Source organism: Clytia hemisphaerica, unplaced genomic scaffold, assembly GCF_902728285.1.
Source record: "Clytia hemisphaerica strain Z4C2 unplaced genomic scaffold, Clytia hemisphaerica genome assembly, whole genome shotgun sequence".
NCBI classification, from domain to species: domain Eukaryota; kingdom Metazoa; phylum Cnidaria; class Hydrozoa; order Leptothecata; family Clytiidae; genus Clytia; species Clytia hemisphaerica.
Window position 1 is genome coordinate 101,162 of NW_027104295.1, and position 7,626 is coordinate 108,787.

Consider the following 7,626-nt stretch of genomic DNA (forward strand, 5'->3'; position numbering starts at 1 on the left):
CCTATTCTCGCAACTATAGACGCTTACTAATTAGCGTCCCGTCATTAACTCTTGCTACATGCCGACTTTTTAACCTTTTAACAGATGTTACATTGTTGGAGATTGATAGCTAGGCAGGCTTCACTTTCACACTTACAGACCTCTTTATACACTAAATAAACTTTTCCTTCAACTTTCCTCAACCTTGTCTCTTTTTTTCGTCCCTTCTTTTCCTTTTCCCTCCTTTGTATGTAGCATGAGAAAGTTAATACCTTTGTTGAATCTTTGTCAGAATATATTTCTAAAGCATAAATTAGAATGTCGTCTATATATGTAAAATCATCAAACAACCTTCGAAATACAAAATAGTTATACGGTTCCATATATCGTTCACAGCCAAAGCTTTTCCTTAAGTTTTGAATGTTAGGTGAAAGAATTGGAAAGTTCTCATTATCTTATCAAACGTTCAACCCCCTAAAATAGTAAACAAGTAGCCCGTTGGGCGTGAAGGCCCAGCAAAAGCGAAAAGTAGTAAAAACGTGTTAGGGGTCATCGTACAATGCTCTACAATGTTGCATAATCAAAAAAGAAAAATACAAAGACGGGGGTTAGCTGGGGCAACAATAAACGAGACGATGCGCATAACCTATATCAAATGCAACAACAGAATTTTTTGTTCAATAGTTTTTCTTTTATAAAATAACGTTTGGTTTTTGTAAAATAAAGTTTAGTTTTTCCTATCAAAGTATAAAGTTAGGTATAATAATTTCGTTTGCTAACTCAGCTTTTTTAGATAGAAATTTTTGATAGAAAACAGAGAGAAATCCAAAATATTTGTTTATCTCAGCAAAAAAGAACAATAAGCCAATATCTGGTCTGATACGAAATATGTGCTCAACATGAAACGGGAATACTTATGTTAGTACATAACCTATAGTACATAACCTTTAGTACATAACCTTTAAATATAACGGTTTTTTGTGTATATGGTTTTTCCAATGTAAAATAAAGTTTGGTTTCTCCTTAGCCTGTACCAAACCCTACTTCTTTATGTAGCTGACGATAGTAGTGTTTGTTACGTTTAGAGAGATTTTGTGTGAAGCGTGTTTTCAAAAAGCCTCTAAGCAAAATTCTTATTGTCATCTGCAAAAGAAAGCCAATTAAATTCTCTTGGGACATTAATTTACAAAAAAATTAACTATTTTAGCTTTTTATGACACATGCAATAAAAGGTCTAAAAGTTGATTCTCAAGTTAAAAATTGTTTTCAACAGAAAATGCATGTAATTAAGAAATAACATTTCATAAACAAAGAAAAAATTTCAAACACTCCATTGTCTCTAATAACCCCACATCAAATACAGTTTGTTTTTCCTATGTAAAATAAAGTTTAGTTTTTCCTATGCAAAATAGAGTTTGTTTTTCCTATTATATATAAAATAAAGTTTGTTTTTCCGATGTAAAATAAAGTTTGGTTTTTAATTCAAATTTCTTTATTTAAATTTCGATACTACAGTAGTAGATAAATATTAAGTGAGCTGAATATGAAGAGTAAGTTAAGTAAGCTGAGTCGATTTCGTAAGCTGAGTAATCTGATAATGTCGCAAGTTTTGATTAGCCGAGTAATCTAGTAATTCCATGCAATCTAGTAATTCCGAGTAATCTAGTAATGCCGAGTAATCTGCGGTTGTTCCAGGTAATCTGGTGATGCCAAGTAATCTGAGGTAGGTTGGTTGAAGGGTTTAACCCTTCAGTAGGGGCTTAGTAACCCTTTGGTCTTGAAATCTGTAAAAAGAAATAAAAAAGGAATTTAGAAAGATGTATACTATTCATCATCATATCAATTGGAAATTAATTAGTCAAAGAAAATATTTACATGCAAAGTTATTCAAGAAAAATCACAAAAAGCCAGTCAAATTCATGGCACATGCTGATAAAAATAAATTTCATTTACGAGAAAGCTCTTCACTATTTACTTACTGGGAACTTTTTTCCATGAAAACAGTTAAAATCTGAGCAGAATTACTGTATGAAAAGTTTTCCTGGCCTTTTTTTCTTATAAAAATAGAATACTTAAAGGGTACAGAGATGGTTTCTATTATGAACAGTTAACAATAGAAAAGACAAAGATGCAGTTTCCTAAGGAGTTCTTGTTCATCATCCAGCTTTGCTATTACATATTCCTGCTGCAAGCAATGAAAAATGATGTCAAGTTAGACCTATGCTTTCGATTCCCCCTCTATCTCAGTAAGTACCAACCTGAATAAATCAGTCATAATGATGGGTACTAAGACATCAGAGAATTTGAAAATTTACCAATTTTATAACCATTTTGAAGCAGATGAAAGGTTGTTCTAATAATATTTCTGCTATGTTTATTCTATGTACCTTAAAGGGAACTAATTTTCACGGTCTGTGAAAAAATCAGAAAAATTTTGCGGGAATTAATTTTTGCGGTTAGTTCAATTCTAAAATTTTCACAGTTGATCCTGGTGTAACACATAAAAATTACAATAATAATTTTTGAGAAAAACCGTGAAAATTAGTTCCAAAAGTTTTAAAAAGACGCAATGAATTCCCAACATTTTGTAAGAAAAGGCAGTGCGCTGGCCAATGAAAAAAGAGTTTTTTATCAAAGCTAATTCAAAACTGTACTTTTAAAGTTGCGAATTTGTGCGCAAAGGTGAAAGCAAGTGAAATTGTATGCTTTCAGTGAAGTTTGTGGACGAAATCAGAAAGAAATTGGCTAAAAAGATTTTCGTCACAATACTTGCTTTTTTATCGGCATGTAGTTGGAACTCCTACCCCCTAATCGGCCAAATGCCGATAAAAAATTCGAAAATCTTTCGTCAAAGACCCCAAAGATGTAAAAGAGAATAGACCTTTTTTCAAAGTGGACGTCCTGTTGAATAATTATGTAGTCCAGCCATAAAAACAATGATAAAGCCATGCATAATTACTGTATCATGCATATTGCAATAAGGAGAAAAGGCAAGAGGAAAACCAGGCAATTAATGTCTACCCCCATATCGCCCTGGAAATTTCTGGGGGTTGCCAGGGACGTGCGTTAATGATTGGTTTGATTGACTGTCAATTACGTTTGATTCGTTAGATTCATGGACAATGATGTTCGATTGGGCCATTCCAGAAAAAAAACAATACCCCCTAATGGATGACATCAATTTTTGAAATAAATTTTGGCACGGAATTCCAGGCAAACTTTAAAGAGAAAGTATCGGAATTCCATGAATTTTACTTAATTTTGCATTAAAGTATTGGAATTCAATGATTTTTTTAGGTTACAGTAACGGAATTCCACGGTTTTGATAGGTATTTTGTAAATTTGTTACGGAAATTCCGGACTTTCTTGAAAGCAATTTGCTACGGAAATTCCATGTCGTCCATTGGGGGGTAACGAATAAAAACTGGAATGGCCCATTGCGTTTGATCAGACAAGGCCGCGACCATAGAATTCCCTCTATCAAGCACCGCCCTCTATTAAGCGTCGTCCCCTATACCATCTAAATTTGGAAAAATTGTTTATTTTAGAGGTAGGTCGGGATTAGAAAGGGGTGGTCAGGATTAGACGTTTTGTGGCCTATTCTATTCGATCTGAAAAATTTTATTCCAAAAAAAATACATACCTCTTGTTTTACAAATGAGCAAGCAGCAAACAACACAGTAAAAGGATGAATAATCACGAAAAATAACGATTGTATATCAATAAATCTGTAAACAGCAACAATCAATGAAACAACAGCGTCTGAAAATGTCAGAGTTGGTCTGATATTTCAGGAGGAGAAAAAAACTTTGTCTCCACTTAATCCGCCATTTTGAGCTATAAAATGCAAAGAGCGCGAGATCTACAACAACAACAACTTAGATAGACTAGTAACTAGTCGTTGTATTTCACTCTGCAGCTCCGCTTGCAACAGACTCACTCCCTTCACTGAATACAATACGCAATACGGATACTTGCTAGTCTACAATTTAGAAGGAGCGCGGTTTTTGTAAAAACGAAAACGAAAGTGGGACGGACAAACAGACAGTTGCTTTTGAAAGGCCCGTTCGCTAACGCTGGGCCTAAAATACACTCTTTTATTCATAAGCAAAGCGTTTAAAAGCATACTGGGGCCAACAAATTTTCAAAGATGACAAGGTGAAGTTTTTACAAGCTTTTATTTGATTTGGTTGGTCGTTAACTAGTAATAAAACAATTTTGTTGCTTATTCTAAAGAACGCGTCATTTTTATTACTTCAAATGACCAATTATTAAAGTATTTTATAAAAACTCCATCTCACCTCAGACAAATCATCAAGGTCATAATATTTGAGAAAAAAGGGAAATTCCCCAGGAAGTTTTGAAACCACAATCGATTTGTAAGTGCTCTAAAATAGGTTCGAAGGGTAGAGTTTTAACTCTGAGTTTTAACATAAGACTTAAAACTTAGGACCTTAGGATCTGAGGATCTAAAATTTCAAAAAGAGTCCAATAAGACTCAGAATATAGCCTGGAAGTCTGCCAACCCCTCTCAAATTGAAATATTCAATTAAATTAAAGATATTTCCCAAAATCGACTTTCTCGCCGGAACTTCAAATCTTGAACAATGTTAAAATAACCGGAATTCTCAATATTTTTTACAACCATCATGATTGTAGCTCGAAGTTAGAAAAATTCTTCTTTCAATTTTGTTTTGAACATAGGATTAATATGACAATGAGGGGACAATGAGTTTTACAACAAATATTTTACAACAAAAATCAACGATGTTTTGTCATTTATGAACGAGCCTAATTCAAAAAGTCGCAAAGATTACTTCTGAATTTTCTTAAAAACATTATGGAAAATTTTGAAATGACCAAAAATAATAAAAAATAGAGAGTGGAAGTAATTTCATTGTAACAAAAAACCTCATGCGTGAAATCTAATACCAAAATGTTGCTTAAAATTTGCCAGTGTGTTCAAAATTATAAACGAAAAACATAGTTTTCTCGAACGCAAAATATAGTATACCAATAAAAAGAAGTTCATAGTTTTGTGAAGCTAATAAACTAATCATTGATAAATAATGCAACTATGCCAACACAATCTTAATGAACTGAAAGATGAATAGACATCTATAGAGTGGGGCTCAGGCCCTCGAGTACAGACGCTGAATAGGGCGAGAAAATATGGGGAAAGGATGGAAAGAGATCAGAGACTTGGATAGCAGAGCTCGAATGAACATGACAGGAAAGAGAGAACTTAGAGGAGAAGGACTTCCCTTCGTCACACTGGAGGTGAACCAAAAGAACTTGCATCGCAAGAATCAAAGATCCAAAAGGGGAGAGCTACATTACACCAAAGAACAAGAACAATAACTGATTGCAATAGGACACGAACTGAACCATTGTATATTGATTTGTTGATTTTGCGAAGATTGAAATTCGATAAAAAGGGACATGACCAAAATTTTATCAAGACAAGAAACATAAAATAAAAAAAATCTGTCAAAACGAGAGACTAACAGAAAATCAATTATTTAGAGTTCAACAAGAAGAGAAGTTTAACGTCAAATCTTCTCTCGGCATCAATTATTCAAGAAACTTGAAAGAAGCTTGAACGAAGTGAACTATAGACTAGTAAACTAATCGGTTATTACTTATAATAAAACTGTCAATCAAATAATGTAAACACTAATTAAACATTCAGCGCGCGTGAGAGAAAAGGAAAATAACCGACTAGAAGCTTCTTCCAACGCCTTTTTTTCTTCACCTAAAATCGTAAGGAGAGACATACAGATTTCTGTATGTCTGACCCGTGCGGGATTGCATTCATTTTTCTTTCTATTTATTGTATTTTTGGAAATGCTCATTTATTTATATGTTCCCATGTTTAATGTTATTATGAAATATCATTTAGTCAAAAAAGTTGGATGGATTATCAAAAACCTAAAAAAGGTTGTAAAATTAAGCAACGTTTTTTGAGGGAAGAAGCTTCTAGTCGTTGAAATTCAGAAAAGACACGCAACCTCACCTCTTCGATTCTTTTTATTTAGAGCTTCAATTTTTTGTATATGGGTCTGTTTTCAACGACTAGTTTACTAGTCTAGCCAGAATGTAGTTTTGGCTAAAATCACATATTGACAGATTGGCTCGTTCGATTTTTCTGAAGGCTTGCTTGCCAAATAAAAGAGATTAGTAATGGAAAAAAAATTGGTCCCATAAGTATTTGGTACTTTGCAGACTGGTCTGTAAAATACACGTCCACCCCCTGCCGGAATTCAGGGACCTCTCAAATCAACTAAATTTTTGTTTTGTTGTGATTCGAATTAACTTATTGCGTTTCGCGATTCGCGATGCGTTTTTGGAAATGTACGACGCAAAAATTTAAAAACTCAGCAAAATCGCGATACAACATATAAAATATTTTACAGCTCACTAAATCAGTTTTATCAAAAACTCAATCCAAATATTGTCTAGCAAAATTTAACTTTTTTTGATGTTTAAAAGGAATAATAACCAATTTATATACATATTCAACATTTTTCGGGAGCTTTGCCCTCTGAATTCTTCAAACCCCCAGCTTCTCTGTTAGAAACTCAATCTAAATCTAAACAGCCCCCAGCTCAAAGTGCTTAGAAAAATCCCTGAGCACCTGTTTCAACTTAAGTCAGTTTCTTCCTTCCAAAAATAAACGAAAAATTTATTTGGATTTAAATTCTGAGGCAAAGCAACATTATAATTTCAAAGTCTACCTTAGATCTCCCAATTTATTTCTTCCGAAATTCAAAACAGACCAAAATTTATTTGCGCTTTAGTTTAGTTTTAATACAAGGAAGATATAAATAACCATGTATGTCTCTTAGAAGAACTCTATAACCTACATATGAATTCTTATAATCACTTGGAACTAATAAACTATCTCTACACTTTATCATCCGTCATAGCCCACGTTTTCCTACCTAGAAAAAATCATCAATAGAAATGCTTTTTGAATGACTGGCGTAGAGACATTGCAGCTAATTTCAACAACACTCCACTGTCTGATCGCTCTACATTTCAAATCTTCACCTTGACAATGGCACTTTTCCTGAACTCATTATATACCTTATAGCACCTATTATATACCTTATAGCACCCATTTTGGCACAACAATAAAGTTAAAACAAGATATAACCAAATTAAACCAACGATTTTGAAAACAAAGCAAACCAGTACTAGTATACTATTATGGTATACTAGCCGTCCCAGCGCCATCCAAGACGACTCTTTAACAAACAATTAAGCTCGCTGTCATTAATGAGAAATCAAATGGATTTCTTACTTCTTATATATTCTTACTCTTATGAGAATTATGTAAATGACTTCTTGTATTTTTCAAAGAAAATGAACAACAGCATTTTCTTTTATATTTCTCGGGTAACTTAATGCATTTCCCAGAATTGCATTAATTTTTCCGCCCCAGTTCCAGTCCCTAAACCATAACAAACTATACATTTTTGGAAGCGTATTTGGATGTAGAATACCGTATTCGGTGTAACTTAATTTTTTTCTCAGCAGAATTTGAGCTTTTTTAAGAAAACGTGATCAATTCTGGGACATGCATTAAGTTACCCGAGTTAATGGAACATCATGATTAATGAAACATTTTCCTTTACTTTTCAA

The 7,626-nt window shown here is 33.3% G+C and overlaps 1 long non-coding RNA gene across 1 annotated transcript; it reads right to left on the reverse strand.

Annotated features, from left to right (window-relative positions):
* Positions 1 to 1,224: 1,224 nt before the first annotated feature.
* On the reverse strand, positions 1,225 to 2,861 carry LOC136817187 (uncharacterized). Its single transcript, XR_010848043.1, has 2 exons — positions 2,238 to 2,861; positions 1,225 to 1,763 (listed from the first exon to the last, which is right to left on the reverse strand). It is a non-coding gene; the product is annotated as an uncharacterized lncRNA (long non-coding RNA).
* Positions 2,862 to 7,626: the final 4,765 nt, after the last annotated feature.